At 37.9% G+C, this 25,335-nt stretch overlaps 2 long non-coding RNA genes and 1 pseudogene across 3 annotated transcripts in view; 2 read left to right on the top strand and 1 right to left on the bottom strand.

Moving 5' to 3' along the window:
* The window catches only part of LOC111097743, a 78,541-nt gene that overhangs the window by 20,439 nt on the left and 32,767 nt on the right, over positions 1–25,335 (top strand). The window lies entirely within an intron of this gene.
* On the top strand, positions 13,872–14,258 carry LOC100682688 (annotated as a pseudogene).
* LOC102155569 overlaps positions 20,070–25,335 on the bottom strand; it is a 72,900-nt gene continuing 67,634 nt past the window's right edge. The window contains exon 6 of the long non-coding RNA XR_005365928.1: positions 20,070–21,940. This is a non-coding gene — a long non-coding RNA (uncharacterized LOC102155569). The remainder of the gene's footprint in view (positions 21,941–25,335) is intronic.

The raw sequence follows: 25,335 nt of genomic DNA, 5'->3' as shown, positions 1-25,335 counted from the left end.
CTGACAAAAAAAAATTATAAACAAAGTCAGAGGAAAACAGGATACAAAGTAGAACCAAGATAAGAATTATGGCATACTTCTTGTCAAAAACTGTGCAACCAGAAGACAATGGGTCTTTTTTACCTCTTTACTTCTTTACTAAAAGAAGAAAGCTGAAAATCTAGAATTCTTTAACCAGCAAAAATATATTTTAAGAATGCAAGTGAAGTAAAGACATTTTCAGACAAAGTGGTGACAATTTATTTACAGCAGATTTTTCCTACAAAAAGATGATAAAGGAAGTTACACAGGGAGGTAAAAAAAATAACAGAAATTTGGATCTACACAAGGCAATGAAGAATACCAGAAATGATTACACATTGATTACAAAGTTAGAAATGAAAAAAAACAAACAAACAAAGTTAGAAATGGCAACCTTTCATGAAATGAAAAACCTGGTGGGTATCACCATGACCAAGTGATCAAAATTATCATCAACAAGAAGATAACCTGACACTATGCACTTCAAGATATGATATACTGAAGAAGACACAATATCACTTATATAGTACTCATGCCAAAAATCTATAACTTGAATGTAATTAGAGTGAAACAAACAAACCCAACTGAAGGACATTCTATGCTCCATTTTATTTTTATTTTTTTATAATAAATTTATTTTTTATTGGTGTTCAATTTACCAACATACAGAATAACACCCAGTGCTCATCCTGTCAAGTGCCCCCCTCAGTGCCTGTCACCCATTCACCCCCACCCCCCACCCTCCTCCCCTTCCACCACCCCTAGTTCGTTTCCCAGAGTTAGCAGTCTTTATGTTCTGTCTCCCTTTCTGATATTTCCCACACATTTATTCTCCCTTCCCTTATATTCCCTTTCACTATTATTTATATTCCCCAAATGAATGAGACCATATAATGTTTGTCCTTCTCCGACTGACTCACTTCACTCAGCATAATACCCTCCAGTTCCATCCACGTTGAAGCAAATGGTGGGTATTTGTCGTTTCTAATGGCTGAGGAATATTCCATTGTATACATAAACCACATCTTCTTTATCCATTCATCTTTCGATGGACACCAAGGCTCCTTCCACAGTTTGGCTATTGTGGCCATTGCTGCTAGAAACATCGGGGTGCAGGTGTCCCGGCGTTTCACTGCATCTGTATCTTTGGGGTAAATCCCCAACAGTGCAATTGCTGGGTCGTAGGGCAGGTCTATTTTTAACTCTTTGAGGAACCTCCACACAGTTTTCCAGTGTAACTGGCTGCACCAGTTCACATTCCCACCAACAGTGTAAGAGGGTTCCCTTTTCTCCGCATCCTCTCCAACATTTGTGGTTTCCTGCCTTGTTAATTTTCCCCATTCTCACTGGTGTGAGGTGGTATCTCATTGTGGTTTCTATGCTCCATTTTAAAGAAGACTAGGAAGATATGAGAACTAAATGCAACACCTGATCCTGGACAGGATATTGGATCAGAGGGAAAGGAAAATGACTATAAAAGATGTTATTGGGGAAACTGGTAAATGTAAACATGTACTAAATATTACATAATGACATTGTACCATATTAAATTCCTGAATCTGATGACTGTATAGTAATTATGCAAGGGAATATCAATGTCATTTTTCCTAGAAAAGACAAACTAACATATTTAGGTAAGGGGTATTATGTCTATATGATATTCTTAAATGATTCTACAAAAGATATTTGTATGTACACATGAGTGCAATAAGCACAATGACCCTCTGTGTGTTCATGCCTCACCACCCTGACATTTACCGCTTACAATGAGGAGGTGGGTGGGACTAGATAATCTCTAGGTTTCTTCTTTTTTTTAAAAAAAATTTTTATTTATTTATTTATTTATTTATTTATTTATTTATTTGAGAGAGAGAATGTGCACGTGTGAGGGCAAGAGCAGGGGGCAGGGGCAGAGGAAAAGGGAATAGCAGGCTCTCTGCTGAGCAGGGAGTCTGACTTGGGGGCTTAATCTAAGAACCTGGGATCATGACCTGAGCTGAAGACAGACACTTAATGGACTGAGCCACCCAGGCACCCCTCTTTTAGTTTCTTCTATCTCAAAAATTTCAAGACTCTGATTTTACCTCATTTCTCTCATCTTTGCATCTCAGTCTCTTCCTCAATTCACCCCAGAGCTGCTCCACAATTTGTTTCCCACTACCTTTCCCACAGAGGACAGCTATCATAAATAAGCTCTGTTCATTTAAGAAGATAGGGAAAAAATACGAACAAAATGGAGAAAGTAGTAGAAAATATAAAAACACACTAAACTTCTAGGGATGAAAAAATGCACTGGAAAATATTACACCTTGCAGGTTTTTCACCGTCCAGGTGACAAACCCCTTTCCCGTATTGTACATTAACTCCTGAAAGATCATTTCCTTTAGGCATTCTTCCCAGATTGATTCAAAGAAAGAACTTACTCATGACACTCCTATAGCTACTTCCTTTAATACATATTTAACTTGATTCATTCTAAAAGTCGATCATTCTTGATCTATATTAACATATGTATTTGCCTGTTTATTTGTGGCTTAATGTGCTAATAAATCAGACTGTGAATCCTCTCTATATATATCCATGTCAGTGAACCTGTCTTTGATTTTAAAGGGATTTGTGTTCTTATAGTTTAATAGGACTGGCCTTACTATAAAAAAATAACCGAAATAAAAATCTGATGCCCCACTTTCTTTCATCAGACTTTATCCCTGAATCTCCAATTGAAAGTAAATACAGGACTTCTGCTTTGAGGTAAATAGAGATACACCTTTCTCTAGTCTTCCTACTAACCCTGGACACTATATTTTAAAACATAAGTACTCTAAATGGTAGAGACAAGACATTAGACTGGCTAGGGACCAGGACCAAAGGAATGAAATATGGTGAATTACCTGAATTTTTTTTTTTTGCCCCCTCTTCCCAAACTGGGTGTTGGAAGAAGATGGCAACATGGAAATGCTAGCAAGCACAGACATAAAGTCCCAATAAAAGCTTGATTTCTCTAGCCAAGAACCAGAAAGATGAAAAACTTTTAGACAATAACTGCTTTACTATAGCCAAATGCAACAGGAGAAAAAAACCATAGTTCCAGCCTAGGGCCCTCCAAAGCACAATCCATGAAAAGAGAAACTGATAAATGAGACAGTAAAAGTTAAAAATTCTTGCTCTTTGAAAGAACTCATTAAGTGGATAAAAAGATAAACAAGCTATGACCTGGGAGAAATTATTTGCAAAACACATATCTGACAAAGGACTAGTATCTAGAAAACATAACGAGCTCTCAAAATGCAATAGATAAAACAAACAATCCAATGAGAAAATGAGAAAAAGACATCAACAGACATCTTACTAAAAAGGATATACAGATGGCACAAAGTACATGAAAAGATGTTCTACTTTATTAGCCATTAGGAAAGTGCCAATTACAAGCACAAGGAAATATCATTATATACCTATCAGAATGGCTAAAACAAAAAATAATGACAACACCATATGCTGATGAGGATGTGGAGAATTTAGATCCCTCACATATTGCTGGTAAAAATGCACAATGGGAAAGCCACTCGGGAAAATAATTTTGCAGTTTCTTCTAAACAACAACAACAATGACATGCAACTACCACGTAACCAAGCAATAAACTCTTGGGTGTTTATACCAGAGAAGTGAACATTTACATTCACAAAAAAACCTGCACATGAATATTTATAGCAGCTTTATTCATGATAATCAAAAACTAGAACCAAGTGTCCTTCAATGTGTAAATGGTTAAAGAAAAAAAAACCTGTGATACATTGATGCCATGGAATACTACTTAGCAATAAAAAGGAATGAACTATGATATAAACAGCAACTTGAATGAGTCTCCAGAGAAGTATGCTGAGTAAGAAAAGCCAATTTCTGGGGTGCCTGGGTGGCTCAGTTGGTTGAGCGTCTGCCCTTGGCTCTGGTCATGATCCCAGGGTACTGGATCAAGCCCCACATAGGGCTCCCTGTTCAGGAGGGAGCCTTCTTCAGCCTTCTTCTCCCCCTCCCTCTGCCTGCTTGTGTGCTCTCTCTCTCTCTCTCTATCAAATAAATAAATAAAATCTTTTTTAAAAAGCCAATTCCTAAAGTTTACATACTATATGATTTTATCTATATAACGTTTCTTGAAATGACAAAATTATAGAAATAGCGAGCATTTTTGTTGCCAGGAGTCAAGGACGTAGCAGGGGGTGGGAGGGAAGTGGATAGGGCAGGGCCATTAAAGGGCAGCATGAGGGATGTTTATGGTGATGGAAATGTTCTAAGTCCCAAGTATCAGTTTCAATGACCTGGTTATGATATTGTGCTCCAGTTTATCAAGATGTTATCACCGGGGGAAACTGCACAGAAGGCGCATGAGATTTCTATTTTATTTCTTAAAACTACATGTGAATCTTCAATCATTGCAAAATAAAAAGCTTATACTTAAAAAAGTAAATTTGCTGGGTCTGATTACATTTGGCAGTTTTTAGCCCTTTAGACCTTAAAGAATATTCTTATTAGAGGAATCTTCAGGGAGAACAGGATGACCCCAGGTGCCTTGTGAAAAGAAGGTGGGCATACACTAGAGGTTTAAGGACCAGAATGAAGCCAGATACAGAATTTGAACAACACCATATGGTTTTATCAACTTCTTAATTAAGTCCAGGGCTGGCTCTGGTAATTGCCTTGCAGAATTTTTTTAATAAAACTCACACACACACACACACACACACACACACACAGCTAAATACAATATATCCTTCTTGGTACTGTTACTCAAAATTATTATTGATTTATGTCATGGGACTACAGTCAGGGAGGACTACTTTCAAGCCAAGGCAAGCTTTGTTTACTGAAGCCACATCTGATTAGTGGCAATTATAGCCTTAAATGACAAGTGACATATTTGTCTTTGATTCCCATCCAAACCTCCATGTGTTGTCTCTTCTAGAGATCATAGGTGGTTTATGCTCGTATCTGATGAATTCCCCATTTAAAAATGACGTACATTCAGTTTTTATGGGTTTCTTGTTGCTGCTCTCTGTGTAGTGTCCTCCCTGTGGAGTGGCCAATGCTACCATGCCATCATCATTGCTCCAACATCAGCTCTCAGCCTCCCACTTCATCACTACTGCCACTCCTGTGTTCCTTGGAGTTAAGGGGGTGCTTTCTCAACTACTGTAGTTTGTTAATGGAAAAGTTAAACTTCTTTCCACTTTTCTGTCCTCTTTAAGAGTAAGTTAGTAACAGGACAGAATTTTTGAGTTTGCTTTCTGCTTCTAACCCCAGAGGTATTATGTATTTCCAAATTTAAATAGTAGATTAGAAATAAACCCTCATACCATAGTGCTTGTAAAAACAAAGAAACAGAACTTGAATTGCCAAAATTCTGTCTTTCTACATGACCACTTAGACTTTTTTAATTCTGTTTGAAATTTAAAATAGTAAGATAGAATGTAAAATTTTAGGTATAACATTTTTGTTTAGTGAGTGCAAATTTTAGTTCATTCAAAATGGTTTTTGCTGAATACTATCTTTAAAACTGAAATTTATTTTTAGTTATTTCTGATTTGCTTTTAAACTATTATTAATTACATAATAATATATAAACATAAGGATTTTTAATCTTTGACTCCAAAAATGCATTATCATAAAAAAGTAGTAATCTATTACCAATTGCCTTTTATACATTGTAATATTTATATTTTTATATATTTTTTATTCCACGGGATCACTTGAGACTTCACCAACACCCACTACCAGCCAGCAAAGGGCATATCATTCTTAACATTCCCTCCTCTAGATGACAAAATTATTTCAGTCATAATAATAAAATTAAACAAATAATCATGATGGCCAGAAAAGCAAACAGATTTTAAATAAAATCTGTATTTTATTTAAATGTGTATGTGTTTACTAGCATACATGGCAATAAAAAATAAAGAGATATATAAATATTACAATGCATAAAAGGAAATCGGTAGTGGATTAATAAATTTTAATGATAGTGCATTTTTGGAGTCCAAGATTAAAAACCCTAGGGTGCCTGAGTGGCTCAGTCGATTAAGCGTCTGACTCTTGATTTCAGCAGGTCATGGTTTCATGAAGAAAAAAATAACTAAAAAAGTTTTTTCAGTTTTAAAGATATTCAGTAAAAATCATTTTGAATGAACTAAAATTTGCACTCACTAAACAAAAATATTACAGCGCGAATTTTACATTCTATCTTACCATCTTAAATTTCAGACACAATTAAAAAGTCTAAGTGGTCACGTAGAAAGAATTTTGGTAACTCAAGCTCTGTTTCTTTGTTTTTACAAGCACTATGGTATGAGGGTTATTTCTAATCTACTATTTAAATTTGGAAATACATAATACCTCTGGGGTTAGAGGGAGAAAGCAAACTCAAAAATTCTGTCCTGTTAGTTACTCTTGAAACAAAAGCCCTGTGGGTAAGTCTCAATATATTGGAAGCTGACTGTGTAACTAAAATTTTCCACATTAACTTTCATGCAGAATGTAGTATTTATTAAAGGATGTATTACAAAAATATGCTAATTTGAAGTTTACATATATTCTTAAAATGTAAGAAAATGTCAACAATTGTTTAGAACTTAAAGATTTTTGGAGGATGAGTATTTTATCACTGACATCATTTAGAATTGCTGGCACATGGAGACCATCAAAAGCTTATCTCCTGTAACTTGGTTTCACAACTGTTTTCAGCACTTCTAGAGAAAGTGCAACCTCTTACTGCCTGCACCCAGGGTTGGTCATTTCCACGACCTCCCACTTATTTTGTCACCACATGAAAAGTCTAGCTGGAAGTGTGTACTGTGATTGGTCTCTCCTACTGACAATTAAGTGCTTCTTACATTTGTAGCAGGAAAATGATTAGATCTATTAAGTGTAGTAGAACAGAACTTCCTTTCTCCTCTGCTTTTTTACTATTATGAGAAGTCATGCAACATATTCTTGGCAAGGAGAAGGAAACCTTCCACAGGATGGAATAAAAGAAACCCCTCCAGAGAGCAGTGTTTCAGCAATTTAGTGGGGGAGACACATTGGTAATCTCCAAGGAAGTGTTTCTTGCTTCATGTTTACCCCTTTTGGATTTGGTCTCCTCAGTATTGAAGAATAGCATCCTACTTCTTTCAGAGAGGGTTTGTAGATACTAAGCTCTCTTAGCTGTTGTTTAAGACTAAATTTTTTTTCACTAGGTCTCATGTGATGGCTCAGATGGTGGTTCTCAAGTATAGTCCCTACAACAGTAGAATCTGAAATATGTAGGAACTTGTTAGAAAGCATATTCTCAGCCCACCTGAGACCTCCTGAATCAGAAACTGTGGAGATTGTTTGCATAAATCCTCCAGGTGATTCTGATACACACTAATGTTGGAAAGCCACTGATTTAACTATTTAAAGACTCCTAAGTTGATATGAAGTTTCTTCCTGTGTTTTCAAAATATTATGCTGTGGCTTTTAGCATTATTGTTACTAATGAAAAGACTGCTGCCATTCTGTCTTTATGCTTTATTGAACTATATGAAATTTCCAGTATCTGACCATATTTTATTAAAGTAAATTTACAAGTAATAAAACTCAGCAAAGTATATAAATAAATGAGTTGTGGCAAGTGTACAGCAATGTAACCACCATCACAATCAAGATATAAAATATTTCCAACACCCGAGTCACCTGGGTGGCTCAGTGGGTTAAGCGTCTGACTTGTGATTACGGCTTAGTTCATGATCTCAGGGTTATGGGATCAAGCCCCAAGTCAGACTCTATGCTCAGTGGGGAGTCTGCGTGAGGTTCTCTCTCTCTCCCTCTGCGCCCTGGCGCCTCTCTCTCTTTCTCTCTCTCTCCCCTCTCTGTCTAAAATAAATCAATAAATATTTTTTAAAAATTTCCAACACCCAAAAACATTCCCTCATTACCCATTACAGCCTATTCCCTCCTCCTATTCCTAGTAAGCTCCTGATCTGCTCTTTGACACTATAGATCAGATGGAATTTTCTAGAATTTCACATTCGTGGAGTCATACAGCACATGCTCTTTTATATCTTGTTCCTCTCATTTAGCATAATGCTCTTGAGATTTATTCTTCTCATTCTTATCAGGAGTTTGCTCCTTTTTATTGCTGACTTAAAATTCAGCTATATGGATAAACTACAATGTGTTCATCTGTTCACAAGTAGTGGACATTTGGGTCAATACAGTTGTCTTGCTTTCTAGCTATTTACAGATGGAGGGCAATTTCCACAGCAGTTACTCCTTCATACACAGAAGCGACATCCCTGCTCAGTCATTTTTGATCTACAGTTGATCTCTATTTTGCATGGCTTAATCCAACAGATATCTGTTCTTTCTATCTTCAAGTTTTAGGGTTTTCTCTTATACCTTGAGTTTCTATATTTCCACTCTTCTACTAGGTTGAGATTTGGATTTATTTTTATTTATTCTACTTAACTCATTTGTATAATTTCTACTTGAAGACTCATATCTTTCCTTGATTCTGGAAAATAATCAGCCATTATTTCTTTAAATATTTGCTCTCCTCTCATCTCATTTTTCTTTCTCTGCAATCCCTACCAGACATCTGGTATAACCTCTTATTTCAACTTCCATGTCTCCTAATTTCCCTTTTGATTTTTCTGTTTTTTCTGTCTGTGCTCTGCATTCTGTATAATTTCTTTAGGTATTTTCTGTAATTCTAATTCTGTCATGTTCTCTTCCGCTAAACTAAATTACTATTTAGTCCAGTTGTCTCAGTAAATTTTCTCAATATTTCAACTTCTGGGGTTTCTGTATGTTCCAGTTATTGATTGCTACATAGCAAACTATCTCAAAACTTAACAGCTTAAAACAACCTTTTTATTTTGCTCATGATGTTGTAGATGAGGAATTTAGAAAAGTTTCCATCAGAAATTCCAGCCTAGGATCTCTTATGCAGTTGCAATTAGTGTTTGGAGCTAGAACAGCAGGTGCTAGAGGAGTTGTAGATGGCCAGAGATCTCTCTCCTTCTTTAGTCACAGGACCTCTACATGGGGTCACTTTGCATGGGCTAACTTGGGCTTCCTCACCCCTGACAACTCCTAGGCAGCTGGTCTCCTTACATGGCAGTTCAGGACTCTACCACAAGTGATCCAGTTAGCAAGGCAAAAACTGCCCCACATTTCTGATTTAACCTCAGAAGTCACAGTGTCACTTACACTTCATTCTATTAATTACAAGTGAGTCCCAATCATGTCCACCAAGGGAGGTAACATAGACCTCACCCCCCCCCTTTTTTTTAGGCCTCATCTCTTGATGGAAGGAGTATAAAGGACATATTGTAAGAGAAAAGCATGTGGGATGGGAAACATTGTTGTGGCCATCCATGTGTAACAGCTTTGGAAGATCTGCCATGCTACAGGATTCTCTTTCAAATTCCCCCTTTTAAAAAAAGTATGTCCTGTCCTTACAAGTTCTCCCCTGCCCCCACCACCACCATTGGAATACTTTTAAGCACACTTAAAGTGCCTTTTGCATGATGTCCTGGGTTGTGGATAAGAACCCGTCAGGCTTTTCAAGATTGCCTTTGCTGGGGGTTCACCGATTACATGCAAATATTTAGTTTAGATTTTTGGCACAGAGTTTCTATGTGATGACGTTATTGTGAGAAATTAAGCCTGCATTGCCAGCCTGCATAGGCAGCATGGAATAAGGATATTTATTTCTTAGCTAACTCTTTTGTTATCCACGGCCCAAGAATGGGAGCCTGGTGCATGATCTGGAGGGGAGCCTAATTATGCCTACTCCCATGTGCAGAACTAAAGACTTGACTGCCCTTCTTTCCACTTGTTAAAATTCATACCCAAAGATGCTGGGATTACTCATAAGACATATAAGTAGCCCTCACCTCTGTAGATTCTCAATTTCTGACACCTGGAAATTTCTTCTTTACAAGCTCAGCTATACATTAAAAAAAAATTTTTTTTTTTAGTTTCTAGCACCTTTATGTGTTAGGAGTAGAAAGAGGATTTCCCATGTCTTCTTGGGCCTCATCTTGACCAAAGTCAACTGTGTTTCTAAATATACAGCTTTGGACTGCTGAATGCTTGCATTTAATGGGCAGATAAACTCTTTTTTATGGATCACCTAACTTCGTTTTAGAAGAAAATAGGAGAATCAGATTTTTGTATGGAGGGGTAAAGAAGGCATGGGTGTGTGGATTTGAAGAATAGACAAGTTCAGAACCCACTGGATTCAGGTCATAATGTCAAGGACCCATTCTTGAAGAGTTGTTCTGGTGTGAGTCTGCTCCCCCAGTGAGAGTCCAGAGGACTCTAATACCAAGTGGCAGTCCCTATTCAATGACCTTTCTATTCCTAACAACTGACTCTCCAGTCATCAGTTGGGTAGGAACTCTGAACTGTATATTTCTCAGAACCCTTGACCATAAGCTCTCCACTTGAGGGGGAGTAATAGCTATACCGTGCCCTGCCATGATTCTGTCCAGGCCACAATATTTACCAACCCCAGGAGAATTCCTCAGAAAACTGAAGTGAACATTCTGGAAAACCAGCAAGGTTTAGCCTACTTTTCCTTTATAGGGGAATAAAACATAATAGAGCATCAAGAACCAGGGCAGCTAGAGGGTTCACCCATGTCACAAGTGCAGATTTTAGGCACAGGTGAGATAGGAGGAGGTGAGAATACTAAGGAAACTCAATCTGATCCAGCAGAGCCAGTTCTCAGGGGGAAAATATAATTTTTACTAAAATTAATCTTCAGTGTATTTTCTCTTATCTTCCCCTCTTCTTGATACTTATTCAAAGGGAATTATTTTTAGACTTCTATCCAAAACTGTCCTTTAAAATGGAGACTTGTGGGACACCTGGGCGGTTCAGCAATTGGGCGCCTGCCTTTGGAGCAGGGCGTGATCCTGGAGACCTGAGATTGAGTCCCACATGGGGCTCCCTTCATGGAGCCTGCTTCTCCCTCTGCCTGTGTCTCTGCCTCTTGCTCTCTCTCTCTCTCTTTCTCTCTCTCTCTCTCTGTGTCTCTCATGAATAAATAAATACAATCTTAAAAAATAAATAAATAAAATAAAATGGAGACTTGTGAGTGTTCATATTTATACAACTGTTCATGTATAAGTAAGATGATAATAATAAAGATGATTCACCAAACACTACCCATTCCCCAAGGTCCAATCAAATTCTCACCTCCTATGTTAAATCTTCTCTATCAACACCAGCCTATTCTGACATCTTCTTTCCTCTGACCTCCAATTTACTGTCTATTCCACTCACTGGTCACGTCACACATGCCTCAGGATTTTTCCTGTCATTGTCTCAAGTTATTTATCTCTAATATTCTTTGTAAACTTCTAGTATATTGAGTTTTGAACTCTCTAACCAGATTATAGAATTTTTAAGCCTAGGAATATACATTGCACATTTTCATCTTAATAATTTATAGTACTCACCATAGGCTAAGCATGACACAAGGGCTCCATAAATATTAATAGATGATAGCTTATTTGTTCACTGTTCTTGTTTGGAAGTTTACATGATATACCATATATTCAGAAACTGAGATGCTCTGGAATACAAAGAACCCTTGAAGAGGTGATTCTGCCTCAGCCCGCTTCAGTTTCCTACTGCAACATGGAGATGACAACACTTGCTGTCTCTGCCACACTGGTAGATAAGACGCTTGTTGTTATGGATATTAGTTGTTTAATCATAAATCATACGTGACATAAATATCTTTAAATATAGCTTACTGTAAAGCCTTGGCACAAGTGTGCTTCACTTTATACAAATGACATAGCTCTGAAAAATTGGATGAAAAGTGAGTTTTCACTGATCTATTGTTTGACTTTATCATTTAAAATTTGATACGGGTCTGTCCATTGTGAAATTAAATATGCAGTAGGAACTTGAAAAAAGAGAGAAAAACTTGGGTCAGATTAAATGGACTTGAAATAAGGGCTCTGCCCTAATTGTATATTTTTAAATCCAACTTTTTTTCCTGTACAACAACATGGAGAAGATCCATCGATGATCCATCATTCATATCCCTCTTTGTGAAATTTGTACCCTCCCTACTCTTGCTTATTCTCTTCAGAACCCACCTGGTGAAACTCCAAATGGAGTAAGCCAAGTTTCTGCTTTCAGGCTTCTTGAACCTTAAACATCGAGCTCCTTTGAGGATCATATTGCCCTGTAGATTTCACCATTACCAATCTCCTCAATCCTCTAGTGGTATCACCACCACCAGAACTCATGGTAACTGACTTTGTCTCCCACTTAGCTGGAAAAAAAAATGCAAATATGTGTGTGTGTGTGATAAAATAGGAACAACCTCAACAAAATTGCTGCTTTGTTCAGCCCCGCCCACATCCCCTCCCTAACAAACTTACATAACTGCAATATGACTTTGGGTGTCCCTCTGACTATCAGAGACCTAAGTAATTTGACCTGAGCCTAAGCCCTCAATTTCTCTACCTGCATAAGTCAGGAGACCCTCCTTAAGGTTTATGCAAATACAACACTTTAATTGCTTTTGTCTTATCTATTCCTTTTGCACCTTGTGTTTTCTCTGTAAGGAGCCCCTGATAGCTAGGATGCTTACCTTGGCCTCTTCACTATTTTCCACAGGAAATCCAATTACAATAATGGTTTCATGAATTTCATAACTTCACTGAAGGCTTGAGGAATTAGTTATGAGGAGGTATCATATAAGACATACACTGCCTTTCACCAGTATAGAGACTTTACACCCTATCTCCTACGTCAGAAGCCATCCAGAGCCCCTGCTCCTGATCCATGACCTTCAATACCATGAGCTATTGAAATGTAGCTTACTTCCTAATGTTTGTCTTTTGAGGTGAGTCTGGCCATTCTGTCCCATCTTCAGATCTTTGGGATTCTGGAAAATGAAATTTTCAGCATGTCCTTTTACTTATCCTTTTTGAAACTTTTCTTTGCTTCCATTTTCAGTGGAAAGGCCACCTTTTATTTTTTTCAACAGTTGAAGCCTTATTCTACCACTCATTCTTGGGGTTCTGTCATCCTCTGAGGCCTTGCTCTACCAATTATCTCTTTTCTTTCTTGCAACTTTCCTCACAGCCTATAAACATGCAAAGTTAATTTTCTCTTGAAAGGGACAAACAGTATTAAACTAAAAAGCTTAAAAAAAAAAAGCTTGTACACAGCAATCAATCAACAGAACGAAAAGACAACCTACAGAATGAGAGAAAATATTTGCAAACTATGCATCTAATAAGAGGTTAATATCCAAAATACATAAGAAACTCAAACAACACAATAGCAAATAATAATAATCATAATGGCAATAATAACTCAATTAAAAAAAGGGCACAGGATCTGCATAAACATTTCTCAAAAGAAGACATAGGGATGGCCAGCAGACATATAAAAAAGTGCTCAAGATCACAAATCATCCAGGAAATGTAAATCAAAACTGCAATTAGATATCTCCTCCCTCCTGTTAGAATGGCTACAATCAAAAAGACAAAAGCTAACAAGTGTTGTTGATGATGTAGAGAAAAGGGAACTCTTGATTGTAAATTGATATGTCTATTATGGAAAATGGTATGGAGATTCCTCAAAAAATTAAAAATAGAACTACCATATGATTCAGGAATCCCACTTCTGGGTATATACCTGAATGAAATTAAATCAGGATCTCAAGGAGATAGCTGCACTCCCTTGTTTACTGAAGCATTATTCACAATAGCCAAGATATGAAACCAACCTAAATGTCTTTCAGCAGATGAAAGGATAAAAAAGATGTGATGTGGGGAAAGGGCGCAGGGTTTGAAAGATGGCAGACGACGTGGACCAGCAACAAACTACCAACACTGTAGAAGAGCCCCTGGATCTCATCAGGCTCAGCCTGGATGAACGAATTTATGTGAAAATGAGAAATGACCTAGAGCTTCGAGGCAGATTACATGCTTATGATCAGCATTTAAATATGATTTTGGGAGATGTGGAAGAAACTGTGTCTACTATAGAAATTGATGAAGAAACATATGAAGAGATATATAAATCAACAAAACGGAATATTCCGATGCTTTTTGTCTGGGGAGATGGTGTTGTACTAGTTGCTCCTCCATTAAGAGTTGGCTAAAACAATTTATCATGTATGGTATATAGGAGATTTTGTATGATTGCCTCTTTAAATGTAGAAGGCATCCAATAGAGAAACCTACGTTCATTTTGATATGAAGAAATGACCAAGGGGATCCCTGGGTGGCGCAGCGGTTTAGCGCCTGCCTTTGGCCCAGGGCGCAATCCTGGAGACCCTGGATCAAATCCCACGTCGGGCTCTCGGTGCATGGAGCCTGCTTCTCCTTCTGCCTATGTCTCTGCCTCTCTCTCTCTCTTTGTGACTATCATAAATAAATAAAAATTAAAAAAAAAAAGAAATGACAAAAAAAAAAATGACTAAAGATTTTTCCACTCCTGAAATGAGATGATTTGCAGATAACTCAAAAATTCTTAAGCCAAGGGCATTTTAATTTTTTTCCAACTCTTTCAATAAATGTGATCACCAGGTGATGTGACATACATACACAATTTAACCATTAGAAAGTCCTGCCTTTGGGGATAACATGGATAAACCTCGAGGACATTATGCTAAGAGACATAAACCAGACAGAGAAACAAAACAAAACAAAACTGTGTGATCTGACTTACATGTGGAATCTAAAAAAAAAAAAAAAAAAAAAAAAAAGTATAACTCATAGAAGCAGAGAGTAAAAAGAATGATGGGTTCTAGGGCTTGGTTGAGGGGATAGGGAAATGTTGATCAAAGTGTAAAAAGTTATAGTTACACAGAATGAAAAAAATCTAGAGATCTAATATATATGCCTGATTGCTATATTTAGTAATACTGCACTGGACACTGGAAATATGCTAAAAGAGTAGATTTCAGGTGCATTCATCACACAAAAATTGGTAGCTATGTGATGAGATGACATGTTATTTAGCTGGACTATAGTAGTCATCACTATATATATATATATATATATATATATATCAAATTATCATGTTGTATGCCTTAAATATACACAATTTTTATTAAAAAATACATAAATGGAAGAAAACAATTAAAATTATTTTCTATTGTACTTCCCTTCAAGTTATTATCCTATGTTTTTTTCTCTCCCTCATGGTCAGGCAATGGAGCTGTCTACCACGGTTTCTTCAGTTCCTCTGCTCAGTCCCTTACTCACTACAACCTGGCTTCTGTTCCACCACACCATTAAAACTGCTGTCCCTTTGACCACCAATGACTTTCTTTTGCTACGTAATGGCTAACAATAATTATGGCTAGGATTTAATGAAGGCTCGCTGTGTGTCAATTCTTCTTTAAGTACTCATACATCTACTATCTCATTTGTTGTCCCATTTGTCATATAAAATAGGTACTAAAAATATGCCCATCTTACAGGTCAGAAAACAGCCTTGGGGGATCCCTGGGTGGCGCAGCGGTTTGGCGCCTGCCTTTGGCCCAGGGCGCGATCCTGGAGACCCGGGATCGAATCCCACGTCGGGCTCCCGGTGCGTGGAGCCTGCTTCTCCCTCTGCCTGTGTCTCTGCCTCTCTCTCTCTCTCTGTGACTATCATAAATAAATAAAAAAAAAAAAAAAAAAAAAAAAAAAAGAAAACAGCCTTGGAGAGGTAAAGTAATACGTCACACAGCTACAAATTGCTAAGCCAGGACTTGAACCCAATTCTTTTTTACTCCAGTACCAATGATTGGATGTCTAGGTCATATACATTCTCTATTTGCAAAATGTGACCCTGTTACCACTCCCTCCTATGTGCAATTCTTTACTGTTTCAGTTTGCATGAATCCACTGTCTCCTACTCTCTATAGCTACTCAGTCTTTTTTCCAGGCTCTTCTTTTTTGACCCATGCTTTAAATGTCATAACTCTCTGGAGTTCTGTTCTTGGCCCTCTTTTACTTTCATACCACATCATCTCCTTGGGAAGATTCGTATATTCACTAGGAAACTCTTAGTACTGTTTGTTGACTACAACCAACTGCAAGTCTCCAGCCAGATCACTCTCTTGCTCTCCAGATCTGAATATCTAAATGTCTTCTGGACCTAACTTGGAAACAGTAATTTAGTAGGTTTTAAGTGAACCTGTCTGCCTCTGCTGCTGTCTCACCCTGAAAAAATGTTTTTTCTTGAGTGAAGGGCATTCTCATCTACCCTTTTGACCAACCAAGTTGCCCTTAACCTTCCTCTCCTGCAACTCTCACATGTAATTAAACAGTCACCATGACCAATCTATTCTACCACCTAAATAACCCTCTTTCCTTTACAGTCACTTTCCAAGTTCAAGGATACATAATTGCAACAGTCTCCTTGCTGGTCTTCCTGAATCCAATCTTGCCAGCTTTGATCCATTCTTTAGTCTTCAAGCTATAGGTTGGTTCAGATATTTACTACATGCCTCTCATTATCTTTGGACTAGCAGCTACTTGGGGTTTGGCTATTGCTCCATGTGTCTCATTCTGGCACCCAACCTAAAAGAGTCATGGCCACCCATGAGCCTACTGTGGCCAGGGTGATCATTCCAAAATTAGAAGGTTATCAAGGTCTCCCTTGATCAAAATTCTTTAGTGGCTCCCTAATGCTCTTAGAAGACAATCCAAACTGATCATGGTGTATCAGTCAGCTGTTGCAACATTACTATGTAACAAACTACCCCCACATCAGAAGCTTACCATAAAAAAAATTTAAAAAAAAGACGCTTACCATAACAGTCCCTATTCTCATGCTCCTAAGTCCATAGATTGACTACAACTAAACTGAGCTAGGCTAGAATTCAGTCTTTTGAGCCCCAGGATCCAAGCTATAAGGAGGTAGATTAGATTCAGATCTTTACACAGCATAAACGATTTCACAAGAAAGGCCCTGCCTTGTCATCAAAGTTCTTAGCACAGAACCTAGTCTATAGTAGATGCTTACTAAATGTTGTTGAATGACAATGAAGCCAGATAGGGCTGGCTTTGGGGAAACCAAGAACTTAATTTCTGTGTCTGCAGCCTCCCCATTCTGTATGCCATTTTCTCCTTTATTATGTGCCTTTTCTAGGAAGCTGGTTCCCTTGTGATCATTTCCCTCAGTTCACCACTAAAACCCACTCTCACAAAGGCCATGCATCCAGTAATTTACACATTAATAAAAATATCAGTCTGTTAACCCTTACAGATTTATTTGGCATCTGAGCTTTTCACTGAAGAATCTGTAGCAGGACTTGGACTCCTACTAAAGGAATTTAAATTACCTAGTAAAAGTAAAAGATAAAGAAAAATTTAACATTAAATAAATGGCAAGTTATATTGTCCTCCAGGTAAGGTTCATTCAAAAACCAGTGTCAACTCCCATTAGTTTATCACACAAATGTCAGCTCAACCCCTTCACTATGTTACTGAGAGTTTCACTCAACTAGGTGCTTTATTTTAAGCTCTCCAGGATGAAAGCTTTCTTTGAATATACTACGGATAAAGACAGCTGCCGCAGACAACTATCTTCCCATAACACACCAACATTCATGCCAGCCTCTCCCACGATTAATCCTTCAGCCTGTGGTGTACACATGGCTTCTTCCAGCCAGATCCCAGAATGCCCCTAGAAATAGGTCATCTGAAATAAACATCAACCTCACTTTAAAAAGATTCTATGCCTATGTGGTCATAACCCAAAAAAAGAGTCCTTTGGGGAAACAGGACATGTAAACAGCAGAGCCCAGGCATCCTTGCATCCTGTTCTTCCTTCTCAATGGAAATTTCATATTTGACCTCTCTAAAATCAACAGCTTTCTATTCTCTCCATTGAGTTTGGGCAATTTCTTTCCCTCGTCTCTGTTTCCATTGCTTTGGCCCCTCAACATAATACTCATAACAATAAACATAACTAAGATGCACCTCTAAGCCTGATTACTGGAAATGGGAATTGCAGAGTGGAGTGTAGGGGTGCAGAGGAAACTAATATTTATTGAGAGATTTCCACACACGCTGTTCTATTGTTTTACATACAGGATGTAATTTAACTCTCATAACATTCATCTGAGGTATCTATTATTATCTCTCTTTGTAAATAGGAAAGCCACAGCTCAGAGAGGCTAATTAACTGATCCTTGGGTCCCACAACTAGTAATCAACAGAGATAGAATTAGAACCCAAATCTGACCAATCTCCAAAATCCATGTCCCCAGCACCTGCTACATGTCTCCATGATTGAGTCTTCTTAATGAAAGAATAAAAGACACATTTCTAGAATTGTGTAGTAAGCAAGAAAATGTTTTGATGAACCAATCAACAATCTTCCAATTAACAACCTCATAAGTGCTGAGCTTCAGTTAGAAATTACAGAGGAGACAGAGAAGTAGGTAATGGGCTCTTTCACCTCCAGTAGCTTATGACCCAGGAGAGGAGAAAAGCATCTTGCATCCAGGCAATGGATAAATGCTCAACTGTGTAATACAGTCCAGAGATAGGTTAAGCCAGTGTGCACTGAACAAGAAAGGGACCAGTCAGAGATCTAGTTGGAAGAAACTAGATTAAAGCAGAAAGAATTTATTTAATAGCTAGTGGGCAAAAACCACAATGATTTATCACTTCACAGTCACTAGAATGGCTATAATAAAAAAGACAGATAATAACAAAGAATATTTGGCAACAAAGATGTGGAGGAGTTGGAACCCTCACATGTTACAAAATAGTGCAGCCACTTTAGAAAACAGTTCATCAGTTTCTCAAAGGTTAATCACAGTTACTATGCCAGCAATTCTACTCCTAGGTATGTACTCAAGAGAAATGAAGAGAAAACATCTGTACTTGTACATGAATGCACATAGAGATGTCCAGATATCTATCAACAACCCAAATACCCTATCAACAGACGAATGGATAAATAAAATGTGGGATAGCTATACAATGGAATATTATTCAACATTAAAAAGAAATGAATTACCAATACATGCTAAACATGGATGAAACTTGCAAACATTGTACTACATGAAAGAAACTAATCACAAAAAGAATCATATTGTACGATTGCATTTATGTGAAATGTTAGAATAGGCAAGTTTATGGAGGTATTAAATAGACTAATGGTTGACTGGATCCAGGAGTAGGGGAAAGAATGGAAAGTAACTGCTAATGGGCATGGGGCGTCTTTTGCAAGGACAAAAATGTTCTAAAATTAGATTGTGGTGATCATTGCACAATCCTGTAAATTTACTTTAAAACATTGAATTATACACTTTAAATGGGTGGAGTTGTATGATGTGTGAATTATATCTCAATAAAACTCTTTAAAAGTCTAGTGGGTGCTTACAGAATCTCAAGGAGGCTGGAGAGCTGCACTTAGAGGTTGTGCAGGCAGAAACAATGCTCTAAATTATTTGGGCAGCTGGAATGGCAAAGGCATCATAGCCATTGCTGCTGGGCACAAGACTGTGCTGCTAGCCCAGAGGACCCAAGCAATTCAGCTTCAGCAAGCACAGCCATTACTGCTTCTGGAAGCCAGATTATTTGCTGTTGCTGCTTCAGCCCCCACTGGCCCCCAGAATGGACTCTGTACCATCCCTGCTTTTTCTCAAAGCTAGTTTGGGATGGGAGCATTTCACTGGAAGGGCCTAAGTCACCTGCCCACACCCTACCTAGCTGCAAGGAAGGCGAGGAAAATGAGTGTCTGGCATTGCCAGTGTTGTAGGGGAAAATGAACCATGCCCTATAAGGGTAACTCTCCATACATAGGAAGGAGGCTGCCACAAGGAATGACTAATGGTGCTGCAAAGGTTTCTCAAATTGGAAATAGCATTAGCTGCTCTTTGAAAAATTTTTAAAGATTTATTTATGGGGGGGGGTACAGGGCAAAGGAGGAGAGAGAGAGAGAATCCCAAGCAGGCTCCATGCCCACCTTGAAGCTCCCTACGGGGCTCGATCTCACGACCCCGAGATCATGACTGGAGCTGAAATGAAGAGCCAGTCACTCAACTGACTGAGTCATCCAGGCGCCTCTCTTTAACTGCTCTTTGAAGACTGGACAAGATTTGGACCCAGAAAATGAGAAAAACACTGCAACTGAGGAAATTCCATTGGAGGTGGGAATAAAAGCCTAGGTTTTTCAGGAATTCACAAGATCCTCCAACAAAATGGAAAGATAAGACATGCTGGTGTCTTAACAGATAACAGATAATAGAGAAAGAATGGCACCAAGCTCTGGGATATGCAGCTGAAGAGGCTTTAAAAGAAAAGTTACCGAAGGTAGGTCATTAGAGGATATCCTCAAGGTCCAAATCACTTGTCAGAATTTCTCTGTACTCTTGTAGTCACCAGGGCCTTCAGTGACAACTGGAAAGTTAGAACCAACCAGTCCCCCAAGTATCACAAAGGAGGCACCCAGGTGGTTTCTTCACTTCCTTTGTTTTGTCCCCTTGCACGCCTGGGCAGGAAACAAAGCAGTGGAAACAGGGGCTGCTTTTGAGGTGTATTCAAATGGGGGCCATGGTGGCAGTTTGGGGGTGGGACATGTTATTTCTAGCTTAGGCTGTTGAGACTTTGCCAAATGACTTCTTTTTCTCCCTGTATCTCCCATGAACACAGGATAGATTGATCCCTTTCTCAGACAATCCCACATCATTTCTTTCCATTCTTTGGAGCTCTAAATCTTTGTTCCACCTGGGTAGCTGGAATGATGTAGGGCAGTCTGGAAGAGGGTCTGGCCCTTTCACCATAGTTCATTTCATTTTTATGCTCCCTTTCTATCTGGCTTTTCTTAATAGCTTTGAGATGAATTTCCTTTCAGCCTTGCTCTGGCCTTGTGAAAGCAAAGAGTTGAGTTATTACACACGATAGGAGCATTTATTTATCTGGCTTTCATCAAGATAAATAACAAATTTATATAAAATCTTAGCACATCAAAAAAATTCCAATGTAGAAAAAATAACCAAGGTTTACTTAATGGTTTTGCAAAAACTTTGTCATAAAATCTCAACATGGGAAATTAATTGCTAAGTAGTATCTTAACCTGAAGTCACTTATAGCACTATTGGGCAGATGGAAGAGGTGAATTTTAGGAAAGTCTCACCATGGAGCTTTAAAAAAAAAAAAAAATCACCACATCAGCGACATCATACATAAAAAGCAGGGATGATGGATTTGCCATCAATAAATTTAATAGCAGCCAGAGCACCATTTGCTAGAAATTCACTTTGAGTCTGAATTATTTTAAATAAGGCATCACACATAAGGGTAAGAAAGAAAAAATTCCCAGCTCAGTTTCCATTACTTTCCCAGCCAGTAACTTTGAAATAGTGTAGAATTTACAGGTCAGCAGCAAAAACTCACTCAACCAGGGAGAAAATGGGCCATTTCTCTTTGGTGCCCAACTGAAGACCCCACTTAGGAGCTAATTCCTGATTCTTGAAAAGTCTTTTAACTATATCATTTCTTGATTTTAACTGGTCTGAAGCAGCTCCCCAGGATACAAGGAAATGTGAGTAGATTGAGTTTTCCCTACATTACAAAGAACATTATCCAGGCTCCCAAGTGGCAACCCTTCCAAATTAGTGTTAAAGACTATGTCACACCAACTAAGAGGAAAACACAAGACACAAATGTTGGCTTTTGTCATTGGCAAGTTAGAAATGCTGAGCAAGTGGAAGAGAGAAATATGCGTTGGAGTTTTGCAGCCCATTAGAGGAGTTTGCCTTTCTGTTCTGCCTTCCTCCATAGAACAGGGCCTGCATGAGGATTCAGAATGGTCATTTGGCTGGTTCTCACATTCATGAAGGGCTTCAACTTCAGACGTTTGATGTTATCGTCAAAGGAGGACATCCATCTAGTCCCAGAGATGTAGTGACTAAAAGAGGAGGACATTCATGTAAAACTTTCATGCATCCTGTTATGCACTATACATTAACATTTCAAATATTATTATGCAAATAACCCAAATACACCTCTCTACATTTAATGTAAATGACATTTAAAACACACTACAATTTTTTTTTGCAATTCTAGTTTTGACATTTTTAATATAAATGTGTGTATATCTGTTATTCTGTTATTATATATTATATAATACCGAATGCCTCAAAAATAGAGGAACAAAAGAGAAAGAAAATGATCTGAGCTTCTCTCAATTTCTCAGAGACCCTGTATAGAAGGCTATGTTTTACCTTGTTAATGACAAAATGCTATCCATTTGACTCAGTTTAATTGGTTTCAATTATTAACCAGTCCTTAAGATTTTAAGTTCCAGAGGTTATAAAAGCAATCTGTAAATAAAAATAATAGTTACTATTCAATAAGCACTAACTACAGGCTGGCCACTCTCCTAGACCTTATCTGTTACTTTCTTTAACCCACAACAGTATCCAGGTAAAGATTATTCAAGTAAAGATTATTATCCTCATTTTACCTATACATAAGCTGAATTGACATGTGCCTAAAATCACCCAGATGATAAAAAGAAGAACTGAGATTTGAACCCAGATCTCCAAAGACCACGTTCTTAGCCACTACTCAAAGATCATTTAAATGGCAGTTACTAATTCAGTAGGAAAAGTAAAAGACACAACTGATAGAACATTCCAGAGAACATCTTCCTGAATCAGTACTAAACAAATACTGTCAAATTCTACTCTTGGCGCTATTTTCCTAGACTTCATGTTGATCAGTTCCCATCTATTAGCTCAGTTTTCCTTTGGACAGAAAACTATCATACAACTAACTAGGCTTCAGCTTTAAATTTTTGTCTTCTCTTGGGATTAGACCTTGACTAGGATTTGGATAGTTCAGAAACTCCTCAGCAACCATTCACAGGTCACTATTAGAGTGATAACCTTATTTGCAGAAGATAATGTTATACTTAAGCTTTGGACTACCTTGCTTTTTCCTCCGTGTACCCAATAATGTGCCTTTATTTATTTATTTTTTTATGTTATTTATTTATTCATAGAGACAGAGAGAGAGAAGCAGAGACACAGGCAGAGGGAGAAGCAGGCTCCATGCAGGGAGCCCGATGTGGGACTTGATCCGGTGACCCCAGGATCATGCCCTAGACTGCAGGCGGTGCTAAACCGCTGCGCCACCAGGGCTACCCATAATGTGCCTTTAAAGGGAAGAACTACCAATGCTCAAATATTTTCACTAGCCTAGTTATAGGTCATATCTTAATTTTAACAAATAATTGTAGCATTTTATTTTTTTTTAATTGTAGCATTTTAATAGGTAAGATAGGTACATGGAATAACATTTAAAAAGTGAAAAAGGACATGTAGTGAAGTCTTGCCACCTACCTACTCACTCCTGCCCTAGTTCTGTACCAAAAAGTAACCACTATACTTACGAAGTATTCCATGAAAGAATAAGGATTAAATATATCCATTGAAATGTCAGTGTCCCACTCTGAACATTGCATTTTTAGTGATAGGTCTTTAGGATCATTTCATATCTGCACAGGGCTGCTCTCCATTTTTTGTGGCTGCATAGTGTTCCATTAAGGGATGCTCCATTATGGATTTAACCAGTCTCCTTTTGGTAGACATTTAGGTTGTTTCCAGCATTATGCTATTAGAAACAATGCTACAGGGATGCCTGTGTGGCTAAGTGGTTGAGTGTCTGCCTTCAGCTCAGGACATGATCCCGGGTCCAGGGATTGAGTCCCGAATTGGGATCCCTGCAGGGAGCCTGCTTCTCCCACTGTCTGTCTTAGCCTTTTTTCTGTGTCTCTCATGAATAATAAATAAAGTCTTTAAAAAAAAAAAGATTTTAGAAACAATGCTAAGGTGAATGCCTTTTGGCATGTCACAATTTACATATGTAGACATATCTATAGGATTAATTTCTAGAAAGGAAACTATTATGTTAAATATAATCTGCCTTTTCTAGAAATTGTGTCAATTTACACTTGCACCAACAATTGCCTGCTTCTTAGTATCTTCACCTACACAGTGTGTTACAAACTTTTGGATCTTTGCCTGTCATTTTTAATTTGCATTTCTCTTATTATAGGGTTGATTGAACAACTTTTCATATGTTCACAAGTCATCTGTATTTTTTTTTGATAAAGCACCTATTAATAACCTTTGCCAATTTTTCTATTAGTCTGTTGATACTTTTGCTTATTAATGGATAAGAACTCTTTTTATATTAAGGAAATAAACCCTATGGGATATGTGTTAATAGTTTTTTTTTTAATTTTGTTGCTTGCTTTTAACTTTATTATTTCTTGGCAAGCAGAATTTTCTTATTTTTATGCATTAAAATTTATCCATCTTTTCTCTTACGGCCTATGGGATTTGCATCAAACTTGAAAACCTTTTCCCACATTGATGTTGCATAGGAATTCTTGCATATATTTATGGCTTCCTTTTCTTTAAGATTTTATTTATTTATTCATGAGGGACAGAGAGAGAAAAAGAGAGAGAGAGAGAGGCAGAGACACAGGCAGAGGGAGAAGCAGGCTCCATGCAGGGAGCCTGATGTGGGACTCGATCTCAGGTCTTCAAGATCAGGCCCTGAACTGAAGGTGGCGCTAAAACCACTGAGCCACCAGGGCTGCCCTATGGCTTCCTTTTTTTTATATTTAAATCTTTTATCCATCTGGAATATATTAGATAATTAGATACAAGAAGAAAAGTCATGATCCAGTTTGATTTTAATGTTCTAATGATTGTCGAGTGGCTTAAAAACCATGTTGAATTTCTTTTCTTTTTCATATAATGTTTTAGAAGCACATTAAGAAGAAAATTGGTGGGGATCCCTGGGTGGCTCAGCAGTTTGGCACCTGCCTTCCGCCCAGGGGGTGATCCTGGAGTCCCGGGATCGAGTCCCACATCGGGCTGCCTGCTTCTCCCTCTGCCTGTATCTTTGTGTCTCTCATGAATGAATGAATGAATGAATGAATGAATGAATGAATGTATGAATAAATAAATAAATAAATAAATCTTAAAAAAAAAAGAAGAAAATTGGTGTTACCTTCAGCCTCAGATTCTTGTAAAACCCATACCAAACAATACAAAGAAAGGAGCATCGTTACCCCTTAAGAAATAAGCTAGTAGGGGCACCTGAGTGGCTCAGTGGTTGAGTTATCTGCATTTGGCTGAGATCATGGTCTCAGGGTCCTGGGATTGAGTCCCATATCAGGCTCCCCTCCTGGGGAGCCTGCTTCTCCCTCTGCCTATGTCTCTGCCTCTCTGTGTGTCTCTCATGAATAAATAAATAAAATCTTTAAAAAAGAAAAGAAAAGAAAAA

This window comes from Canis lupus, chromosome 10, assembly GCF_011100685.1.
Source record: "Canis lupus familiaris isolate Mischka breed German Shepherd chromosome 10, alternate assembly UU_Cfam_GSD_1.0, whole genome shotgun sequence".
Lineage (NCBI taxonomy): Eukaryota > Metazoa > Chordata > Mammalia > Carnivora > Canidae > Canis > Canis lupus.
This window is presented reverse-complemented; position numbering and strand designations above follow the sequence as displayed.